This window comes from Podarcis gaigeae (genome assembly GCF_964106915.1).
Source record: "Podarcis gaigeae genome assembly, chromosome: 4".
NCBI lineage: Eukaryota > Metazoa > Chordata > Lepidosauria > Squamata > Lacertidae > Podarcis > Podarcis gaigeae.
The window spans coordinates 60,562,737-60,588,137 of record NC_139677.1 but is presented as its reverse complement, the minus strand read 5'-3'; the positions used below and the strand labels follow the sequence as shown (position 1 = coordinate 60,588,137).

Genomic DNA, 25,401 nt, shown 5'->3' with positions numbered 1-25,401 from the left:
ATGAAAGGCAAGGGCATACAACACAATAATGAGCAGGTCTTGAGCTCCATGACCAGTGAAGTAGTGTAAATGTTTCTGCAGCATGGCTTGGTTAAGAGTAGAGCCCAGTAAGCAAGGGTTTCCTACCCCATTTCTATTTGGTTGGCAGTCCACATAAAGCTACACTCACCTATGTAAAATTTGCCTAAAGCTGCAGTCATGTATGTAAAATCCATGTAGATTGTGGTCTTTTTGTACATATAAAGATGATCTATAAACATATACACTTAAGCTTTATTTTACCTGTAAGAATTTTTACATAGTTTTAAAACCAGGTCTTATAGTACTGTTTAAGGTCTACCATTTTCCAGCTAGTCATTTTGGATACTAATTTTTAAGACTGCTCCTCGATATCAATAAATTCACTGCTTTTTGCAGATTCTTTACTTTTTTTGCAAGTCCACATAGTGGCCAGCAGAGGGCAGAGCAGTATCGGAGCATGAACAAAATTATGGCAAGTAGATGGGAAAACCTTCAACGTTTTCCATTAGAGCTGCATGCAAAACATCTGAGCCTTTTCTTAAAAACACAGCCAAACCATTGTATAATTCTTGTCCCTGTCAGGTTTTATCAGCTGCTTTGTAAAGTCCGATGACAGAGCTGTCAGGTTTCTTACTTGAAAATTTGTGTGATGTCTGCAAATAAGGGGAAAGGGTGACCCTGAAGAAAATAGCAGTGTCCTGGATTGGTATGTCTCTTGTATAGTTCAATATGTCACAGCTGCATACTTGCATCTCTACATTTCAAGGGGTTCACAAAGCTATTTAGTTTTTGAACACTTACATTTTCACTTGCAGAGGAATTACTGATGTTACAGAGGTGAGAGAAATGTTGGAGAGCTATGGATGTGGTGTATATATTGGTGGCCCCTTGCACTTGAAAAGGCAGGCACAGTAAAGCTAAACACCTTTCAGAGCCATGGATTTCAATATCAAGAGTTCCTTAAATGCCTCTCTCCTGCTTTTTAAAAATGTAATTTATAGCCCAGTCCATGTTATTTGCCATTGACCTAGCCATGGCCATGCTATTCCAAACTGTAATTCTGCTGTACTTTCTGGTTTTTGTACATTAATTTGTATATCACATATGAAAGGCAGTGCAGAAATATTTGAATCAATACATGTTTTCTCAGACTTGGGCCCTACTGAGTTCAGTAGGGCCTGTTCCTTAGCAAGACTGGTTAGGATTTCAGCTCTAACTCTGGGCTACTCTGTTAATGGAACTGAAAATACAATCACATGAAACCTCTGTTGATGGTTACAAGGACAGTCATTACCAGGATTTCACAGGTGGCACCTGCAATAAAATGTTGCAGTATGGAATGTCCCTGTTCTAGATCCAGGTCATACCCTTGTCCAGGAAATTCCATATTATGCCTCCCCTCTCCCCATTATATTTTGTCCTCCCCCCCCCCGCAAAAACCCCAACAACAACAAAACTTCTCAGCATTCTCTGCCCACTGAGCATGCTCAGTCTCAATTTGGTGTTGTTGTTTTCAAATAATTCCCATAGGCTTTTGTTAATGTACTTCTGCAAACCTTGGTGTTCCTCCAAGCCTCCTGATGGTCCTTCCTAGTGGGTAGGTGGTGCTGGTTTGGCAACAGAAGAATCCATGCTAAGAAAATGAGTTCACTCTTGGTTTGTGGCAGGGGTGGGGAACTGGTGGCCCTCCAGAAGTTGTCAGACTCCAGGCCCCTCAGTTTGGATTTACAGGATTGTACACAGAATGAAAGGGGCAAAAGTGTTAAATGTATGGGAACACTGCTGCAAAGAACAATGGAAACACTACATTGATTCATAATCTAATCTGCCTCCAAATGCCTGAAGTTTATATTACAGTAATTTTTATGTTAAAGGGTCAAGTGCAAGGGACAACTAGAGGAGATATCAAGAAATTTGTGACTGGGTCTCTTTTGTGTGTCATTTTATAATATTTAAAGCCGCATGGTGTGGAGGGGGTTGGATCAGGACCACAAAGGTGTCATTTCCCCCATGAGGCACAGCATTCATCCTTAGTGCTCTTTCTATCCTACCCATAGCTGCATTTGCCATTTTAGAAAAGTGGCACTCCTGATATAGTCTAGATTGGACCTGAAACTATTTCTAGTTTGAATTTCTTGGGGGTGGGGAGCATGGACATTGAAAGGGGTATGATACTGCTTTCAATGTGTGCTGCAGGCGAGGCCCTGACTTAATTTTAACATGGACAAGTGACTTTCATGTAACAGTAAAACCTGAGTAGAGGAGATAGGAAATTCATGCACAAGATTGAGATGCAGAGAAAGAGAGGGTGCAATGGTGTAGCCCAGCACTGATTCCTATGTGCTGGTTAAGTATTCATTGTGAACCAGGTCTCAGTACTTAGAGAGACACCTTCTTCTTTTTGCATTTGTTTGCACAGGTTTCAGTGTGAATGACTTTGTTAGCTTGTTGCACAGCTAATTTATTCATTTTAAATTTTGTTCATTATTGACTATGCTAAGTTTCTGCTAATGCCAATTTATTTCCACTGTGTACCATTAATACATTACATAAATTAGAATTTTTCCCCAGCAATTATATAATTAAAATTTAGTTTAAATGAGGCAGATTAGCAGTAATTACACATTTTATATTCGTGAGAAATACAATTAACTTGCTCATTATCTAACACAAAAGTTAAATATTTTAGTTTTGCGCTTTAATAAGTGGATGGGTACTCTTCATTGTAACTAATGTGTGAGGAATTTTGTGTGGCTATAGATTTGTCAGTCAATAAATACATAAGCTAATATTCAAACGTCATTGAAAATATTTGCTGTTGTTGTTTGGCCAGTAAATGCGTAGGACTGCATTCAAACAGTGTAATGTGAGTAGCTTGACCCTGCAACAGTTTTATGTTCTGCTATATTAATTAGCTAACAATTTATAACAAAATATCAGCTTGTGAAAGTTGCAAAATAAATACTGCAAGTGATTAGACTATGAGAAATCTATTATTCATTTTCAGCTGTCATCTTTTCAGAGGCTACTTTAACAACCTGTTAGATATTACTGCTCTGCTTACTAAATGGTTTAATAATATGACCTAAGAAGTGTCATCAGAAAAACTAATTTCAGTAGGAAGAATGGTCAAAGGCATTCCTTACTATCTTCTTTTGGCTACTTTGGAAAGTAGCTTAAGGAGGCCATTTTTTTTAAAGAAGTCTGCATTTCAGTTCTGGCCGTAAAATATTGGAGATGATGGGGTTACATTGCATCCCATACAAAACATATTGACTATTTTACTGTAAAACTTTTAAATTAATCACACACATAAAGGCTTCTGCTTTGTGAAAAGATCAGTCCTAATTGGTCATAGATAACCTCTCCGTGAAATATTGGTAAATACATACTGATCTTGCTGTGTGCTCCCATTATCACCACTTGCAGGAAATCCAGAATGACCTGGCTATTGAGAAACTGGGTCTGATTTGCTTGCACAAAGCTTGTGTGGAGGTTATGCAATGTCCACTCTTTATTTAGCATTCTTTCTGATTTGGTTGTAGGGTGGTTATGATCTTTATTCAAGGAACTGTTGCAACAGGACTTCCAACTACCACATGGAAGAAGCAGAAAGGAGCCCAGAACAAAGGATAGCTCCTTTTTTATATAAGTTTCCCTTTTTACCCACAACACCCTTAGTGAAGCATCATACATACATCATATATACATCACAGCTATATCATAAGGGGTCTTCTGGCAGAAACCTGAGCATCAGGTTTGTCCCCGTCCCTCCCTTGACCTTCACCTCACACCCATTAAGTAAAACAAAAAGTGAGTACCGTATGTACCGTACATGTTCCTGTTCTCCTGGTCAAGTTAATCACACCCCTTTGTCTTGACCAAGATCCTAAACAACTGAGGTTGGGTTTACTATTGTCTCTGGAATGGCTACATGTCTGGCACTCAGGGCCAGGATGCCAGCGATTATCTCCCATGCAAGAGGCTGCTGAGTACGTGGTCTCAGGCGTCAGGAATTATGGCTGCCCCTGTCCACGTCCCAGGCTCCCTCCTTGGTAACCATTTCCTTCCTGATCAGAACAAAGTTGGAATGGCGCAAATCTGATACTGGGGTGATTTCATATGACTTTCTAAAGTTTTCCGATTGAGCCAGTACATAGATGCATTTGGTAATGTGCAACGGAGGTCCTTTGAAAAGAGATAGGAAAAAACTGTGTGATGGAGTGTTTTGTGGGGACATTTGCAGGAGTGCTTGTGTTGGTTTTGGTAGTTGGGAGGGGTGTATAGTGTCCGCTGGAGGGGCAACCCCCCCAACCTTTCCATAAATTCTGGTAACGGTGGCAAAGGTCACCCTTTGAAGCTTGACTAGCTGAATATCAGTAGGTTGTGTTACAGTCAGGCCAGTCCCCATACACATTTAAAATGTTAACCTAACCTGTCTTTAAATATTGCCACCCACACTTAAGGCTTATCAAGTTGACAAGGAGCAGGGTCATGTTATTTTGACCCTACCCATGACACTGCTCATACCTGCTCATACTCTGTAAGGTCAAAATATGCACACTGTTGGGAACTCTGTGCTAGTGTTGCATTCAATACATGGTAAGGGTAAGTGATGTGGAGAACAGAGCCAGGCAGTGCTGTCGTGCCACCCTGCATATTAGCTGTATGTGAGGAGGGAACATCCAAAGAGAGCTGTAGTTTCTGAGCAATTGGTGGGAGTTTCAACAACATTTAACAGGTTAATGTTAAAGAACTTCTGAGGACATCTCTATGAAGCAGCTGGTTCTGAGGGCTTGGCCTGCGCACAGACAGCTGTTTTCTAGGCACACACTCAGACGTTCTTCACTGTTGACTGCTTTCATCTAGGGTCACTAAATGCTGACAATGTAAGATGAGTTGATAATTTCAATCTGAGGAATAATTGTCGAGAGAAAAGGTCAGTTTAGTAATACAGCCAAGCATTATGAGTTGGACAAATTTATATACTGAACCGATATCATGCATTTTGATTCCATCATGCTATTAAAGATGCAGTAAAACTGAAGCACCAGTGGGAATTCTGGTGAGACTAACTTTGATTTGGTTTCATTTGAAAATGTAACAAATGATAGCTGGAATAAAAAGGAAATGGAACTTTGGAAGCTTTGCGGCTATTTCTCCTGGCTGGGATGGAGGAAGGTATTTTTTAAAAAAGAGAGTTTAAGATGCTTTGGCATATGTTTAGGAAATACATTCAAGGCTGTCTGCAGTTTTCACATGTAGCTTTACATAATTATGTTTTAAATTATGCAATAGGTTGGATGAAGTAATGACTGGATTATAGCCAATAAACTGAAGCTCAGTCCAGACAAGATAGATGGATTGTTAGCTGGTGGGTTTTCTGCCTAGCTAAGTTGTTTGTTCAGCCTCTTCTAAAGGAGATTGCTCCCCTGAAAATTCATGCTTGTAGTCAGGAGGGTGCTCATTGACCCACTTTTGTCACTAGAGACACAAGTGGCCTCCATGACCTTGAACGCCTTTTGCCAGTTTTTTCTGGAATGTCATTTCCCCTGGACAGGCATAGTCCTGCTTCAGTTACTCATGCCCTGGTAGCCTTCTGTTTGAGCTACGACAAAATGTCCTACATGGTGCTGCCTTTGAAAAGTGTCTGAAAACTTCAGCTAGCTCAAAATATGACTGTGGGACTGGGTGATGCAAGGACATCACACCAGTGTGTCACCAGCTTCAACTGACTCCCAGTAAGAGTCCGGGTCCAATTCAAGGTGCTGGTTTTGGCCTTAAAGGTTCTTCATGCCTTGGGACCAGGGTACCTTTAGGACCACTTCTTTCCAAAACCAACTATGTAGTCTTTGATATCTTCGGAAGTCATTCTAAGAGTGTCCCCACCAAGTGAAGTGTTGTGGGTGGCTAAGGGAGAAAGGGTGAGTTTGACCAAACTGCAGGAGGCAGTGGAAGACAGAAGTGCCTAGCGTGCTCTGGTCCATGGGGTCACGTAGAGTCAGACACGACTAAACGACTAAACAACAACAACAACAAGGGAGAAAGGACCTTTTCATTGGTAGCACCCCAGCTGTGGAATATCAGCCCTAGATAGGCTCACTAGGCATGTCATTTCACCAGCCTTCAGGTTTTTCCAATTGTTTTAATCTGTTTTAGCTTTCAGCTGTTTTTACTCTCTGCCATAGTTTTTATGCTGTTTTCCACCATTTTTTTCTTTCTTCTTCCCAACACCAGTCAACGATGAGTACAAATATTGTATTTGCTGCTTCCTCCCTTCCCAGCTCCAGCTAGAGCTTGGTGCATGAGTGTCCATTGCCTGCCAGTGGCACATTCCCACCCCCAGGATTTATTTGCGTACATGTGTCTCTCTGTGTGGGAATTGTACAGTGGGCAGTGGGACAGAGCTTAGCATTTCAGTACTTGGTTACCCAAGATACATTTTAATTCCTGGCTTGATCTATCAACTAAGCATTTAAATAATAGCAGGCAAATATAAAAATCAATGTTGTATTTTTAAATAAATGTCATGATTATTCACTGCATTGTGGATCTACTATGAGTGGAAAACAGGGTATGTTTAAATAAGACCCTTTGAACTGTTCAGTTATTGACTGGCTATTGTGGGCAACACAGTGGATATATAATCAAGCATAAAGGCAACACTGCACACTAAATCTGTAGCTTTTCGCAGTGTTTGCATTAACAGGGCTATGACTTCTTATCCTGTTCTATACACAGTTTAGCACGATGGTAGAAAGTGTTGGTATACAAACCTTGTGTGGCTTCAGTCAGTAGAAGGCTGGGTTGAAACTTGCAGATACAGTGAGGAGAAATACACATTGGGGTTTTCCAGGAAGGACCTAAGCTCTGCCCCTTCCTCCTGCTTGCTCTTCTGTCTTCCCTCTTCTGCTGTGTCAGGCAGCCATGAAAACCTCCTCTCATTATGTTAACTGAGAATCCAAAGCCATACTTATGAATTTGAAGTAACTGTAAGTAAAGGAACATTTTCTCTATCTTTACCAGTGGGACTCCTGTGTATTTAATGTTACTCTTTTTTTAAAGCAATGCTAGGGATATCTGTATGAGACAGATGATGGGTGGTAGGTTAAACTCCAGCTTCCAAGTTATTTTTACTCTGCTAAATATATATTAACTGCAAGCCAGCCAATATTATTTTTAAAAGCTTATTAGAAAGAAGCTCTCCCAGCTGGCTCTGGCTACTGATACAGTGAAGGTATTCAGACTCTTAGGCTGCAATTCTAAGCCCATTTACCCAGGAATAAGCCCCATTGAATCCAATAGGGCTAACTTCTAAGTACACATAGTTAGGAGTGCACTGTAACTTAGCATACGGCTGAATCAGGTTCCATATGGTGTCATAAGTGGCCAACAATACGCAGTGAATAGTTTAAAGCCAAATTCAGACACTGCAGGCTTCCATTATGTTCTCAGGCTCAGCTGGTTTAAGTTACTTCTGCTTATGTAAGAGAAAAACCATTCCAGCTATTAAAACTGTTTGTGGTGTTTATTAGAAATATAATCTTAATACTGCCACAAAATAACATCTGATTGTATTTCAAGCAATGCAGGATTTTCTGTTTCAGTTCTGAAGCCAATGCTGGCTTTAATGCATCTTTCTTCACGATGCACATTCTCTGTTTAGTGCTAATGCATATTAAGGAGAGGTGGAAAACGTGGGCACTTGCAATGCATTCCACACTTGAGAGGATCCCAGAAAGCACCCTCATGGGATGTCCAGTATTTCTTCTGGCAACATAAATTTTGGCAGAAAGTACTAAAGAAGTGATTTGAAAAAATGTGCCATTTCTCTAGTCTTGTTCATGTCTTCCTTCAATCAACTGCTCTCCCGTTAAAGTAGGTCAAGTGAAACCTCACCCCCTTTGTTTCAGAATCATAGAATTGTAAGAGTTGGAAGGTCATCTAGTCCAACCTCCTGCAATGCAGGAATCTCAACTAAAGCATCTATGACAGATGGCCATCCAACCTCTGCTTTAAAACACCCAGTGAAAGAGAGCCCACCACCTCATTCCACTGTTGAACAGCTGGTGTTTAGTCAGAATCTCCTTTCTTGTAACTTGAATCCATTGGTTCAGGTCCTACATGCACCACTAGACAGCGCTCCAGACATCCCCCTCAAACTGTTCGCTAAGTGCTCTTGCAAATGCCCCTGCTTACGAGTCCAGTACATGAGCTCCCATAAGCTGCAATCATCTAAGTAGAACTGCTGCTGGCTGCTAACTCATTCCCAATTCTCTTTTAAAATAATACATTTTGCTATGAGTTTGCTATTTATATGACCTTAGAAAATCACACCGCCACCATATCAGATTCACTTGGAGGAAGCCTTTGACCAATGATGGCAGATTTTTTTTAAAAAAAGTTTTTTGCCTGATGTTCCAGCTGCCACTTATAACTGCAGTGTAAGGTAGATCTTCTCTGCTGCAGAAACGTTGGCCTCTGGATATGTTGTATTTATATAGGAATGTTTCATAATTGTTGCTTGTTACTAATATGGTAGCATTTGGAGAGCATAATGAGCCTATCATGCAATAATATTTTTAGGATTTTCTTTGCATTCATGCAAACTACTAATGTTCTTTATTTGACATTTATTCTAACAAATATAAATGCTACAATTGAGTTTTATTCAGAAGCCTTTCAAGCACCCTCTTGCATAATGACTATAAGGCCAAATGTTGTGCTCATTTTCCAGAAACAAGCAAACTAAAATGCTGGCCTTCAGTGCAACTACATTTAAGAACCATCAAAACAATTGCTTGTTTGCTCAGAAATGCTGTGATATGCTGTTATTTCATTTAAACAAATGCAGTTGATTAAGGCTGGTCAAGGTATGATAGAATAGATGTAAAGTAATTGCATCTAACTTTCAAATAGACTAGAGCAAAGGTGAATAATCTACAGAATGGATGCCACAGGTTGAACAGGAAGGCTTAGGACCTGGCAATGGCATTGAATAGGAGTGCCATACCTGCTTGTCTCTCTAGTGTTGTTAAGGTTTCCCTGCAAACACAACAGTTCATATTATTCCTTCTTCTCTAGACCCTCCTCATCTCCTTTTTATAGCACCTGGTTTTCCTCTGAATTGCATCTGTTAACCCTTTTCCACCACAACTTTCTGTATTGCCATCTGATCACCATCCCTTTTCACTCCGTACCTCCTAGTGATCTCTCTTTTTGCACCATTTCAGGTTAGAAGGTCAGCATTGCCACATCGTTAACTGAAAAATTATCAGTGCTTTTCGCCCCCCCCATCTCTCTGCATTTATATCTCTGATCATCTGTTTTCTCTCTTTCCACTTTCTCTGTTGTCTCTGTTTCTTCATCCCATGCATTTCTGCACCTCCAGGTTTTCCTTCAGTTTCTTTTTTCCTTTTTGGCAATAGCAACCAAGGGAACAGCATACACTGAAGTGGGTGACCAACTATGTTTTTGTTTCATCCTTGGAATTTAATTTATGCATGGGGAAGGCTCTGTCTTAGTCATGAGATTTCTGAAGGACCATTCGTTGTGAAGAGCATCCTGCATAGTTGTTGTTTTTTTTTAAAAAAAAAGCTATGGAGGATTTGAATGCAAAGGTTTCTGCTGCTCATGTTCAGACATGCACCAAGAGCTGCATAAAAAATTATTTACTTGGAGCAACTGAGGAGCTCTCTTATAATACTCCTTAACTTGTTTAAACCAAACCACAGAGACTCTTGCAATAGTCTGTTTTTGAATAGCTAACATCAGAGCATCATTTGCTATCAGGTGCATGGCAATAACTTGAGTCAGTCAAAAAGGATGAGGACTGGCTGTGACAGGCTGCTTGTGCCTTTATCCTGGAGACCTAGACCAGCATGCTTTTCTTTCAACTTCTTATTAACCTTACATGTGCCCTGGGTGAAAGCGTAGGTAGAATATCAAATGTATTGTGTCTTACCATCAACAGTAAGGTGTACATTGCTAAGCAGCTAAATCTTTTAGCATCCCCTGCTGGCTCTTAGGGGCATCACGCAGCTAAATCCTTGTGTGTGATTTTCAATGTGCATTCATTAGGATTGCCCCTCTCCTGCCTTCTTCCAGCATGAGAGGTGAGCTGGGAAACGAGTAAGAGGAATCCAAGCAGGAAACTTGTAATTATACAACCAGGGTTGCCCCTAAGTGGCTATAGTTTCCAGTTAATGAGGTGGTGTTGCAATATATAATGCTACTAATTTAGCGGATAAGACAGTGATATCATACATTAAGTGTGGCTGTTCTGTAAGGAGAAGCAGACATGCTAAGGTTGCCTTAGAAAAGTCAATAATATCTTTTTTTCCACTGAGCAAACTTTAGCTGGATGTTCACTTTTACATTATGTCACTCTCACTTATCTAATGCATTTTCACAGGCTGGCAGCATTTTAAGGGCAAGTCATGTACTGGGATTTTGGATTCTTAGCTAATGTGGGTCAGTCATTTCTTAGTCCTGTGACACAGTCCAGCACCCAATTGGTCTGCATACTTGGAGGGCTGGTTCTTACTGAACTTTTGTAGAAGCATAATCATGGCTTTAGTCAATGTGCCCAGAATTTGAAGTTTATGAAGGAGACTAATTAGTGGAGGGATTAGTGAATCTAAATTCAGGCTATAAAACTTCACAGATAATTTATTTGGATAGGGAATTTAAGTGTGTGCACGTTGTGTGTTTTTCTGTAACTGGGAAGTTGCCTGTCCTCCAATAATGTTTACTATTTGCTGGGTTTTTTTTAAATAATTTGCTTAATGTTGGATGCACTGGATTATTAGACTGATAGCTTAATAAAAGTTACTAATGTGGTAATAAGTTGTTTATTAAAGTTAGTAATTTTCTGTAGGTCCTCCTTGGACATCACCAGAGGAATCATTTATTACTTTCTCTCTAGACAGTGAGCCAAGAGTTTATTGGTTTTCTTGCTTTTGTCAGTAAATGCTTTACTTGCCTCAATTATATTTATTAAATCTAGATGTCTTCTGTTTATATTTAAATATTGTTCAATCTTGTGGTCGTTTAGGTTGAGTTTCTTTTTTCTTTGCAAAAGTTTCTGTTTTTCTTTCTTTCTTTTTGGGGTCTTTATTTACAATCCCTAGTTTTCCTTTAAACAGTGTTGTACTATAAACATTTTCAGGGCCCTTCTGTTCAACAATTCCACATGTGCAGGCCAAGGGCAATTAATCAACACACATTTCTTTAAAGTCACAGCATCTACTTCCCCCAAACATGCTTTGGTATACAGCTCAATTATTCTGTTCTCTGTTCTTTTTTAACTTCTTTATTTTCCAGTTTCAAAAAATACAAATAACAAACAATCCCTTATATTGATACCCAGCAAGAAACATTCAATGCATATACAATGTAAATTATACAGTCAAATAATAAGGGTCTTCTGCTCTCTTCTTTAACAGATTGTCCCAGAGTGAGCTATGGATAGCTGCTGGTGAGGGGACAACATTGGGCTTTTCAGCATACTGAATAAACATGTACCATACCATTTCAAAATCATCTTTGGCCTTTGTGTTCCTGAGTGCTCTTATGACCATAACGACTATATTTCATATTCTATCCCACCATGCCTCTAGCAGAGTTAAGAGTAGCTGTTTTCTGGATTGTGTAATTACGTATATTTCTAGCTGCAGACATGAAAAAGATTAGTAGGTCCTTAAAAAATAAATTATTATGGTCATCCATAAACAGATTTAATAAAGCTAGCCTTGGATCAACCTGTCCTGTAATACAAGAAACTTCTTCAAATATGAATTTCCAAAATAGTTGTACAGGCCTGCATTCCCACCACATATGGCTATATGAACCTAACTGCTGACATCCTCTCCGACATAAGTGACTTGAATAAGAGCTAAACCTGTTCTCTGTGCTTGACATCAGGTGGAATCCCTTGTTTCTCTATAGGAAGAATATACTCACTAGTTGGCCACTAGGCAGGTTGAGAGGCTAGCGCTGACTGGATAATTGCTACACTGTACAAGCAAGCAGGAAAGAAAGTTGGGCCTCTCTTCAGTTGAAGCCTTTCCCTTCCTCATTCCTCCTGGGCAGTGATACTGACCAAGGCAGAATTTTGGGACAGAAGTCCAAAACTCCCCTCAACAGAATGAGCAGTTGGACCTACAAACATAGCATTCCTAGTTAAAGAACCCCCTCAAAATCTAGCATTGTCAAGCTGCACTGGTTCTCCTGGGTCTCAAGACTTAAAGAAGCCCTCCAGAGTAGGTAGGACAAGTTCTCCACATAGTGTTCCCATTCTATATAGCTGTGACTTAACAAGAAAAGGAAACTTCTTATTCTAGGATGGGCCTAGCTTTCAAGGGTGTTTCAGAGCATAAGTGAGACACATGCTTCTGGTGACAGATCTAATAATGAACGCCTCCACTCACAATAGCTTGCCTTGTATAATGCAGGGCAGGAAATTAATCCTTGGGCTATTGCAGATGTGAAAGTAAGAAATTTTTGTAGTCTTACCACTGCTAGGTTTGAAGCCAGCACTCTCAGCCTGGTGGAAATGGTAGCAGATGGTGCATGGGTAAGCCTGGCTGGGGTGCTAGTGTGGTTTGGAAGACACAAGCCCCTGTACTCTAAAGAACTGGGAGCTAGGGGCAAGCTCTGAATCAAGTTCCTACTACAGTGTGCTGTAGGGAGGGGTGCCCTTATCTGAGTATGGAAGGGATAAACTAGAGATGAGACTTCTGTATTCAGATTGTTTTCCTGTGCAGCAGGTAGGATTTTCTCTTCTCTCCTAACATAACCTTGATATACAGGTGTGTGCCTGTATAGGTGCACACAAAAAGGCTGAGAAAAATGATATACAGTCATACCTCGTTACGTTTGCTTCAGGTTACGTCTTTTCAGGTTGCGTTCCGTGGCGACCCGGAAGTACCGGAAAGGGTTACTTCCGGGTTTTGCCGCTCACGCATGCGCAGACATGCAAAATGATGCCACGTGCATGCACAGAAGCGGCAAATCACGACCCGTGCATGCACAGGTGCGGGTTGCATTCCTTTTAGGTTGTGAACAGGGCTCCGGAACAGATCCAGTTCACAACCAGAGGTTCCACTGTAGTCAGGTCAGGATTCTGAACTGTGGCTGCTCCAGGAAAATTGGAACAGTTGGAGTGCCAATGAGTGTTCTAATCATACAGCAAACGAACAGAAGCTACAGATAGTGTAACTTGCGCTGTGAATGAATATGTGAGCAGGAGGCAGATGTTGTCTAAGCATGCAGTAGGAAGTTTTAATAACCCATCGAGGAAATACATTAGCAGGCTTGAGATGACTTCCCTCTTTCCATTTCCTCTATGAGTTAAAGTTGCAATATTTGGGGCTTTTTAGAGGACAGAAGAGTGAGCAAGAGGGGAAATGACAGGTGTATAAAATTCTGCATGGTTGGAGAACGTGGATACAGAGAGGAAATTCTCTCCCTCTCATAGCACTAGAACTAGGGACATCCAACAAACCTGAATATTGGAAGGTGCAGGGCTGACAAAAGAAAGTTCTGCTTCGCAGATTAGTCAAATTCATGGAGGATAATATTATATTCTCCTTCCAGTGTTGTAGGCAGTGGCTGGGAATCACAGGTGGGAAGAGTGGTGAGGAGAGTATTGTTCTGCTCATGTTCTGCTTGTTTGTGTTTAGAGAAGAACAAACCCCAGTGTGCGAATTCACCTATAAGATGAGGCCAGCCTCTGGTTTGTTTGCATTTCTCTGGCATGGCAGCAGCAGGAGTGGGGAAGGAGCAAAATGAGGACCTTTGAGCAGCATGACCCTGCACTCTGCTCATTCACATTAAGCCACGGCTTATTTTTACCTATTGTTTATTTTTAACCATGATTTAATGTGATGCATGAACCTTTTTAATCTGAGCACTCTTAATTGTATAAATTAGAAGACCTGAAAACTCATCTGACTTGTGGAAACTGAATTATAACCATAACTGCTAGTCTTTATTATGCTACATAATGTATGAGATAATTCAATTCCCCCCCCCCCAATGTTATCTACCATATAGAATCTAATGGGCGTGAGCTAGATAGAGTTAGGCATTCTATAAGCCTCACTGATTTCAAGTGATCACTCCACACCTGGGCTGGATCTTGCCCTACTATAGATCATTGGCTACCAGCAGGTCGATAACACACTTCCCTGCTGTTCTGTGTTTGTGGCACACTATAATCCGGAAAATGTGGCTTAATATATAGGGGCATCAGTGGCGTAGCGTGGGTTATCAGCACCCGGGGCAAGGCAAGTAATTTGCGCCCCCTAACCCATGGATTTGCGCCCCCTAACCCGTGGATTTCCCTAACCCCCAGATGTTGCGCCCGGTGCGGCCGGCCCCCCCTGCACCCCCCACGCTACGCCACTGAGGGGCATATAGGGTGAAGAGTATCCGCTTTTGGTCATTGGTTGATCTAGAGACCTGCAGTGCCAACTGGTTACATGATTCTATTTAGGGCTAAATATATCAAGTTGCTTTCCCAGGAAGTTATCTGCACATGCTTTTCTATCCATGTTGTATGTCAGGCTGATTTTTAAAGGAATAAAAATTAGTTCACTGCTTAGTTAGCTTTTCCTCCAGATTTCATCTATATTATTTATTTTCATATTTGATTGTAATTTGTTTAAAGTAAGACTGCTAATGGAGCAGTGATCAGTAATTAGTTGGCAGTCATGCTATGGCAAGAATATAAAAATGGAAAGATTAAAAAAAGTGGGTGACCTTCAGAAAGACTTCTTTAAAACCTTATACTATTTGTCACTGGCTGCCTTGGAACATGTCTCATTTGCAAACTATACAAAAACCAGATATGTTGCCTTTAGAACAAAGAAACAATATTTATATGAACTGAATTGTGCATCTTAAAATACAGATAAAATGTACTTCAGGTTATTCATTTAACACAAGGGTAGGCAGCCTAAGGCCCATGGGCCAGATCTGGTCCAATCACCTTCTAAATCTGGCCTGCGCACGGTCCAGGAATCAGCATGTTTTTACATGATTAGAATGTGTCCTTTTATTTAAAATGCATCTCTGGGTTATTTGTGGGGCCTGCCTGGTGTTTTTACACGAGTTATTTGGGGGGCATGGGAATTCGTTCATTTCCCCCCTCAAAATACAGCCTGGCCCACCACATGGTCTGAGGGACAGTAGACCGGCCCATGGCTGAAAAAGGTTGCTAACCCCTGATTTAACACCTGGATTTGCAGAGAGAGGAAATGTGGATTCTTAGTAGCAATGCAGGAAACTGTCATTCTGATATTGATTAGTTTCCTATTTTTCCAGACTTGGGTTAAGTTTGCCACATTCAAGGGAATTCATCCGTTTTATATTGTGTATATCTCCAAATGTGCATATTTTTGTAATTTCCCTTATGATGCATTTTCACTAATGTGTTTTTATGCACATTTTGCACACTTTCCCCATATATATGCATTTTGTACACACTCTTTGTTGAAGAACTGCACCACAAAAATTGAAGACATGCAAATTTTGAAGGATAGATGTGTTTCTGTTTGCATATTATTTCAGGAAGTGCGAATTTTGAACTTTTGCTTGAAAATGAGTACCAAACTGACACCCCCGAGTGCTTAGTTGAGTTTATGACAATCCATGCTATGGCACGAATTCATGTATGTATGTATGTATGTATGTATGAATAAATAAATCTTAATTGCAATATACAATTCCCTGTACAAACCAGATCTAAAAATGGTTAATTTAACAAGGGTGGGGTGGGACGGGACACGGAGAAGCGTTCCTCTGTTGTAAGCATTTTATGCATCTCTAATAAAATGCCATCTAACAATCCATATTTGTATGCGTGTGTAATTTATAACAATGAACATGTGGAGCAAACGGGTCTAAGCAGTATTCTTTTCCTCCTGCTATCAGACAAAGGTAATTAATAATATAAATGCACCTTAGGTCTATATTCAGAGGTTCGTAAACCATAGAAATCTTGAGGTTTGAATAAAAGCCAGACAGCTTCCTCTTCTTGTTGCCATATGCTACATCATTTACCTTCTTGGTTTCTCTCTCTCTCTCTCTCTCTCTCTCTCTCTCTCTCTCTCTCTGTGTGTGTGTGTGTGTGTGTGTGTACAAGCAATCTGTATTCTGAAGAATTGTGCTCTTTCTTTTCATTCTGCTCTGTCGGTGGTCATCACAGCTATTCTCTTCATGAATATGTAAATCCCATGCATAAAACCACAAAAATTAGCATGACAGCTCTTCGCCCACCCCACCCCACCTGCCCCGAACGTGACCAATTATATTGAACTAATACATGAAAAGTGATGATTTAATCTTTTGGCCAGATGAATAGTTTCCGGGACGGCTACAAGGGAGTCTATTAAATATCAAACCGTTGGATTCGTACATATATAGCCACCCTATGCATCTAACGATCATCACACTTCTGTGGGTCTGTGATGGTGCAGATGCAGATATATTTCCCAGGATCTAGTTAGGCGTAGTACTTTGGCGTTGCCCTATCTATCTGCGCATTTGCCGACTTGAAGCATATTTGTCTTTTCGGTTTCTTAGCGGAAGGCTACAGTGAAAAATGGGGAAGGGAAGGTTAAATAAATAAATAAATAAATAAATAAATGGAAGAAAAGGAAAGAAGGTTTGAAAGCAGATCCTGCATTTTCCCCATGTGCTCTCAATTCATTTAGTTAAAGGATGGAAGCTCCGATGGGTGGTGTGGGTGGGGGTGAGAACCATAAGCAATTGATGCATTTTATTATTTAAATCACCAGCCGTGTTCATGCACATTTATATCGGGTGACGTCAATGCGACCTTTTTTTTTTTTTTTTTTTGGAACAGTGGTACTGCAGCTCATACACAGTAATTAGGCTGATGTAATTATAGTTAAAACAAAGGAGGATGCCGCTGCTGATGGCTTTTTAAAAAAATTGAAATATTAAAGGCGGACACATTTTCCAGCACACGGTAAATGAACCTGAACTGCTGTCAGGGGCTAGGAGGACAGTGTGGCCAGTTGCACCTATTGTGTCACTGCTGTAGAAAGGAGCTTACTGATTGGCCACTGTCTGCAGCACATAATACTGACTGGTTATAAAAGACATGTCTGGGGGGGAAAGCCTGTAGGTACTCCATTGTCTGGCAAAGTTGATATCACTGCATCCCCCCCCCCCTCTCCTTCCCAGAGAGTCAGACAGCTGAACTGTAAAAGCTGTACAGATTTTTCCCCCCTCCTTACAATACAGATTTTTTTTTTGTTTCGTTTCGTTTGGTATCATGGCCCCGCTTCAGTTTGCATACTTAAACAGAATACTAATTAAGATCCCTTGTCTTAAATAGAAAAATTACACGGATGCAAATAGGAAAAAAACCCCCAGCGCTTTAGCTCTTTTTTTCTTTAAAAAAAAAAATCGAAAGGGTTGGGTTTGTGCCAAGAAATCGGTCACAGTCCTTAGAGTGAAATGAAGAATTTTGTAATCAAGGTAAACAAAGAAGCGTCTTGCTTGCTTTTTCTTCCTGCCTTTATTTCTCAGAGAGCCAACGTTACTCTCATTTGCTATAGGTCACCTCCTGTATTTTAGAAAGTTTCTGAGTGACATAATTTCAAACTATACAAACCAGCTGCAATCGGGGGTTATTAATCCTTCTTAGGATGCAATTTGGTGAAAGAACTGCTTTTTAAAAAAATGTCTTTTCTGTATTATAGACGGATCTAACAACGTAGTCTGGGCTCCGTGCCAAAGGCTGGTATTTCACAGCAGCGACCGCCTTACAGATGAGCTGTGGGAAGCAAGAGGGAGAATCTCTTAGGGTGCCACTACTATGGAGACACAGCTGGGCTGAACATGATTTGCTTCATACGACAACAAGAGAGGCAGAAAAGTGTCTGGTTCAAGCGCTGCCCAAGCAGGCAGTAACCAGAAGAGCTAGCAGCCAATCCGGCCAAGCTGCACTGTTCGAAACCAGCTCCACATCTCAGCCAATCAGTGACATCATTGGTGAGAAACTCATTTACATCATGCAGTAATGAACTTTATTTAATGTATCCTTTTTCTCCCCCCCCCCTCCCTGAGATTAGGTCGCTCAATTAATTATTCTGCCAGCATAATTTGAATCACTATGCAAAATGGTGGCTGCATTTTCCCAGATGCTGTGAGGTGTGTGTGTGTGTGTGTGCTTTAACTCTCTGCTGTCTCAGGAGGAGGGAGGTGTTGATAACCATGGGCACTATTTCACTTGTGTTGGGGTTTTTTTGGCCTTATGTAGCTTTTAAAACAGCTTTACTTCTCTAATAATAGGGATATATTGCTTCATATTGTGTGCATCAAAAACCTTTCCTCCATTACAACATTCTTTCAAGACTTGGGAAGGTAACATGGGGTAAAGAGGTTGCTGCAGCATAAGATCACTCTGCACTTAAGCATTTGTCTGAATGCTTCCAGACTTCTTATGCTGCAAAATCTCTTCACATTCTATTCTCTTTTCTTGCAAGTATATGTCACATCTGAACTATGTTCGTGCTGCATTTAATTTTCTGCCACTTTTCTGCCTAGATGTGATTTTATTAATGAAAAGGATTGAGGTCATTTCTGAACAAATTTCATTCCCACTCCTCTCGCCCCCTGCACAAAGCACCTGATTAGCATCCCTTTTGCCAGAATAACTGAATACAAGAGTGTGTGAAAAGAAGTTAAGATGAGAGCTGGCTTGAGGCTATTTTGAGCAAAGCAATATATAGACTTCGTCACTGGTTATAGTTTTTTTGTGTTTAACACTTGCATATTAATCCCCCAAATAATAGCTCTTTTCCTTTATGAGACTTTTTCTGCAAGCAAACAATGGTGCTAAATACCTCCCTTCTTTCTCCTCCCTTCCTTTTTTATGCATTGTTTCATGAACAGTGCTTCTTTATAAAAGGAAAACGCTTGGCAAGCCAATAATGTGTCAAACATGTGGGTTTAGTTCTTTGTGGGTAAAGTAATTTGTTGTGCAAGTGACTTAAAAACAGCCCAGAATACTGTGGAACACAGAGATTTCAGACCACATAACCGAATGAAACAAGTTTTGTTCTACAGTATCCTAATCGCTGGAACAGGATCAGATAGGAGACGAATTTAATATTGTCTTATTGAATTATAGCTCGTGGGCTTCAAGTGCTCAGTAAGAAGCACAGCTTTATTTAAAAATAAAAATACTGCAGGAACTCGTCTTTGATGTATTTTTTTTTAAAATCACAATTAGGCATGATTAGTTTATTACGTTCATCTGTGTAATCATCAGTATAGTCACTTTGAAAAGAATACAGAGGATTTAAATGCTAAAACGATGCTTCTTTCAATGCATGATGGATTCCATCATGCCATCATCAGTATTCCGTGTGTGCTTGTCCTTATTCAGCCACTAGCTCCCCTGCTGCAGATCCTGTAATTTGAATCATGCGTAATAATATATTATCCTACTGGGGGCCTTCTTTCAGTAGAAGAGTAGTTTTATACATTCAGCTATGAGAGAACTCTTGGCACTATGCCAGCTCTGAGCCATTATTCACACAGGCAATCAAGATAGACTTCCTTAAGGAATAACATCTGCACAACTACATGTGCCAGAAATCTGCAACCTCCTCCATGTTATAAATTAGGCTTTCTTGGAACCATGAATACTTGCAAATATGAAAAGGATAAGGAATTCGTCAAAAGTGGATTGGGTGTGCCACGTGATGAAAGCCAGGAAACAGAATGGATAATGGTGGTGGAGGGATTGAAAACAAAAACTGAGGGTTGCTCTTAACATTTCATCCTTAAGCTGTGCGTATGTCAAATATTTATATATTTTAAAGTGAAAATTGTTTTCTGCTGACAGAGAGATTTTCCAGATAATATGACTGTGTTGTCCGTTGGGATCTTGGGGGTAAATTTCAGAAGTTTGTAAGCTCCAATGGCTAACTCGAGGTATTCAGTATGATACCCAGCACAATGAAGTAGGAAGGAAAACCAAGGAACAAAAGACAGAATATATTAGAAAACTCAACTTGAAGAAGACAAATTGCATTTAACTGGGATCCTTAACTATTAAGGAAATGTAGATTTCTGTTACAATCCATTAGAAGCATATTTCATCACCAAAAAAAAAAAAAAAAGAGGATGAGGATTGGCATAATTTACCATTTATTTATTTAAAATATTTCTAGTTCCTTTCCATTCAAAAAAGAATTTCAAGGCCAGTTAAAATCACAACACATGATATGTATCAAAATCCAACAAAGCTAAAAGACTAGTAAAATACTTAAATATTGCAATAAACTCAGTGATTACCAGTTCACCCAGAGGAGTGGGAAAATAAGTAGGTACAGTCAACTTGTGACTTTTGCTGTGGTTAGGTTCTGGGGATTGTAAAAAGGTAAAGGTAAAGGCACCCCTGCCCGTACGGGCCAGTCTTGCCAGACTCTAGGGTTGTGCGCTCATCTCACTCTATAGGCCGGGAGCCAGCGCTGTCCGCAAACACTTCCGGGTCACGTGGCCAGCGTGACAAGCTGCATTTGGCGAGCCAGCACAGCACACGAAACGCCGTTTACCTTCCCGCTGGTAAGCGGTCCCTATTTATCTACTTGCACCCGGAGGTGCTTTCGAACTGCTAGGTTGGCAGGCGCTGGGACCGAAAGACGGGAGCGCATCCCGCCGCGGGGATTCAAACCGGCCACCATGTGATCGGCAAGTCCTAGGCACTGAGATTTTACCCACAGCGCCACCTGCGTCCCATGTCTGGGGATTGTAGCCAAAGCTAAAAATGCATGCAGCCAGAATAACCCCAGGTTGCAGCTTGACACAGCTATCCCTCTCTTTCTGGAGCCAACATGCCAACTGGGAGCTCTTAAGCTATCCAGCTTGCTTACTGGGTTCTAGGAGCTCTCACACCAGCTCTGGGAGGGTCCTGTGAGATCCCAGAGCTGGTGTGAAGCCTTCCCAGAGCCTGGTAAGCAAGGCACAGAACTCAAAACTCTTTCCGTGGCAGGAAGACACTCTCTGTGCAAATGGCTCTTCATTTAACCTGCAGGATTTCAACCAGCTGACCTCCAACGGCATATAGTTAAATGTGCATAAGACATGGCCATACTGTACTGCAATGTTGTCTGTGTAGAACTGTCTTTGAAGAGAAAGTGTGGAAGGTTCAACTGATCCAAACTTCTACCAGAAGGCTTGTAGGAACTTGGTGGATTGATCATATCATAACACTTTTCCATTAGTTACATTGGTTATCCATTTGTTTCCAGGCTCTGTTTGAAGTGCTGTTGTTAAACTTTTGAAGTGCTTAATGGTTTGGATGGAGGGCTACCTATACCCATATGAGCCTGTCCAGTCCCTGAGTTCTGCCTCAGGAATCCCGAACTTGGGCCACCCGCTAAAGTTGATCAGGTTGACTGCTGCCAGGGACAGGGAGTTTTTATTGGTGCCCACACTCTTGTGAGGTTCCTGCTCCTGAGAAATCTCTTTGGCCCTTTATCTCACAGGTTTTAAGTTGCCCTAAAGATTAAATACTTCTCTGTTCCACCAAGCTTTTTACTGGTTTTTCATTTTTTTGCTTGCCTCTGGTATATGATTTCATCTGAGGCTATTTTATTGTATTATAAATTTTGTCACTTGATTTGTTTCTCTTGTAAGCTGCCTTGTGAAGGTGTGCCCTGTGCAGCGGCGCAAAATATATTAAATAATCAAACAATGCATTTGGCAATATGCATTTTTATTGATTCAGGCAGTATAAAGAGAGATGGCATCTCTAAAATAGTGTGTGTGTGTCATTTTCCCTTGGGACAAGTCGTGAACTTTCATCCACTCTGTTCATTGATGTGAGACTCATGTGGTTAGAGCCCAAATCACAATAGTTGCAATCTGAAGATAAACTCAATACTCTCATCACACTGTCTGCTGGTAAGCTACTGTTAGCAGAGGACAATATGAGGTCATCAATGGTGCCATAGTTGCTCATGTTCAGATGATATTCCTTATTGCTTTTGACTTGCCAACCTGCCCGATATGAAGAATACATCACTCTGAGCCTTTCCACTTGGTTTTTACTTTCCATTCCATTGCCCAAGGAAGTCATGATCCTGGATCTGTCCTGATGCTTTTAAAATAATACCCGTTTCCAGCTCTGCATTTTTACGCTTTGGGTACGATTTGATCTACTTTTCTTTTATACTCTTTGTTTCCGTAACTGTATTAGGTGTAACCCATTGCTATTAATGTGGAGTCAGGCCCCCTTTGTTAATCAGAACCTGAAACCCTAGCTTTATTTCATAGTTGTACTAAACAGATCTATAAAGCTGCTAGCCTCTTTTTTTAAGCTTTCATAGAAAAACGGTTCCAAAAGACTTGGTTAAATATCTCTGATTTTCTGGACTGTTTGTGGGATTCTGGACACTGATTGAAAGGACCCTGGGGTCAATAATTACTCTTGAGAAAAAGACAGAAAAAAGCTGGCATTTCAGGTTGGTGAACTGTGCTTCAAAGTTAAGTGAAACAGAAATAACAGTAGTTTACAAAAGGCATCTTAAGTTCAGGGCCAGGCCGAAAGTCCATGGCCGAAATTTGGAGCCTGGGGATTGGGAAGAGCTGACAGCCGCTGCCAAGTGGAGCAGAGCTCTTCGGAGAACCACAGCTCTTCGGCTGCGGGCAAGCGAGGCACTGAGCCAGCTGGCTGGCTCCATCCTCCTGCACGCCTGGGATTGGAGGGCTGTCGAGAGGCCTGCCAGTGCACACTGCTCACACAGGGCTCCTGGTTTCACTCAGTTGCCGCTACCTCCACCTCTGCCTCAGGCTCTGCTTGCCCCCCCAACACCTGGTGCCAGCCTTGTTCTGCTGCTGCTGCCTCTGCCTCCGCCTCAGGCTCCTCTGCCATGCGTGCCTCGCTGGCCCATCCTAAAAAAAGGATAACAACTTTGGGGTTCCCCCCTTAAAAAAAGGTTGACAACTCTGGGCAACTGGGGGGGGGGCGCTGGGTGGATCTTTGCACCCCGGCACCACATATGCTTAAGACGGTCCTGCTTAAGTTGCTCAGTTTTGGAGGGGAGTGTTTTGTTTTTGAAAGTATAACTAACAGCTAGTGGGTATTCAAATGCCAGCTTATAGGCCACAGCTCCCTTAGAGCCCTATTGAAGGCTGAAAGGTGGGGTTTAAATGGTTTTTTGAAATAAAGTATTGAGGCTGCAAAGACTGATCCGTTTAATAATAAGATAAAGCAACTAAAGTTTAACATGCATGGGGCTGCCAAACATGTTGCGTCTTCTTCATTGGCCACAGTATTCTTTCCAAAGCCCTTTGAGAAGGAAGAATGGTGGCGGTGGCAGTCAGAACGTCTCTGTTACTGTGCCACTGAAGCCAGTATCAGCAGCTGGTTTTGTTTTTTTCTAACAGGAGGGAAAGAGGCAAAAGGTAAGAAGTTGTCCTCTGCTGGAATCTTAAGCCTTCTCTACCTCATCCTGAAACCTGGGGGTAGAATCACAACGATCAAAATGGAGCTGTCCCCATTTTGCCACTTGTGAATGGCCATCACGCACTAATCTCGGGGGCTGAGATGGTTGATAATTTGAGAAGGCCCTCTTTAAGGTACCCATTGCGCTGCTCCATGTACCAGCATGGCAGCTGCATTCTACACTAGCAGCATTTCCGGACCGTCTTCATGAGCAGTCGAGCATGCAGCGCAATACTGAGTCCATGCAGGAGGTCACCAGAATGTGAACAATTGATTGCAAACTATGATTTTATCAAACCAGAAAGTAACTAACTGGAGTTGCAATTGTAAAGATAATAGAAAGGAGGAGGGAACAGACAACCAAAAGGATCACTACCATAGCACTAAATCATGGTTTGTGATTACATGCAAAAGCCCACAGGCTTAGGGGCAGGGCAGGCAATGAAATTATTTTCTTTTCAGGCTTGCAAATCCCATTGGCTTCATTGGAACTTGAAAACATGTTTAAAATTGTATCCTTTTAACACTATATTATGAATATATACTTAAAAGAGTATTGCAGTGTTTAGTGACACTCCATGTAAAAAGGTAAAGGTAACCCTGACTGTTAGGTCCAGTCGTGGATGACTCTGGGGTTGCGTGCTCATCTCGCTTTATAGGCTGAGGGAGCCGGTGTTTGTCTGCAGACAGCTTCCGGGTCATGTGGCCAGCATGACTAAGCCGCTTCTGGCGAACCAGAGCAGTGCACAGAAACGCCATTTACCTTCTCACTGGAGCGGTGCCTATTTATCTACTTGCACTTGACGTGCTTTCAAACTGTTAGGTGGGCAGGAGCTGGGACCGAACAACGGGAGCTCACCCCGTCATGGGGTTTCGAACTACCAACCTTCTGATCGGCAAGCCCTAGGCTCTGTGGTTTAGACCACAGCGCCACCCGCGTCCGACACTCCCTGTAAGTGTACAATATATTGCAGTTTCTGTCTTATAAAGTAATTTTATGCAAGTCAATTTAAAAATAATTTAAAGCACTTTCATAACAATTTGTACACTATTGAACATTATTTTGACTAGTTTGGAATGTTCTGTTTAACTGATAAATATCCTAATGACAGTGTGTTAAGCTGTACATTTAACATTTATATTGACAATGGCATCTAAGTCCGTGTTAATGTTTGAAATAAAATTTCATGACTTTGGCAATCTGTTGCTGTTTAGCAATAGAATTTATTTCCATATGTAGAGTCACATGGCCTATCAATCAGTTCTATGCTTCCCCATAAAACACTCTCTTTATATTTGTGATGCTGTCAGTTATTATCAGATTGTTGTTCTGAAAAAAAAATCTTATTTATGAGTAATATTAAAAGTGGATCTCATTTTAAAATCAGGACAATCTGTTGTGAACAGATTAGTAACCCAATCTACATCCAGTTTGCCTAGTCTGGTGTTCAAAATGAAATTTGATAGCCAAATATCATTTATATACATTGGTACCATTAGGGCTGGATTATATCTTCTTCTTCTTTGGTGACTGCTTGTAGCTGGGTAAGATTGTTTTTCATGAACATGGTTTTAAGAGTGAGTCTGTAAGTGACTGTGGAGGCCAATTTTGGATCTACACATCCTTCCACAGTGGAGACATAGGTTTCCAGGCGGGAGTTGATCCTGGTGAGGGTTTGCCAAGCGTGCCTTCTTCTTAGCATATTTCTCCCTTTCGTCCTGAGTTTGAGCTTCTTCAAAGTCTATGACACCTTTGGTAAAAGCTGTTATCCAGTTGGAGCACTCGCAGGCCAGTGTTCCCCAATTGTCAGTGTCTATACTACATTTTTAAAGATTTGATCTGAGAGAGTCTTTAAACCTCTTTTGTTGGCCACCAGCATCAC

General features: G+C 41.1%; 1 long non-coding RNA gene across 1 annotated transcript in view; it reads left to right on the top strand.

Moving 5' to 3' along the window:
• Window positions 1–25,401, top strand: part of LOC310843839 — a 237,494-nt gene that overhangs the window by 14,430 nt on the left and 197,663 nt on the right. The window contains exon 3 of the long non-coding RNA XR_014563677.1: window positions 17,760–18,051. This is a non-coding gene — a long non-coding RNA (uncharacterized lncRNA). The remainder of the gene's footprint in view (window positions 1–17,759; window positions 18,052–25,401) is intronic.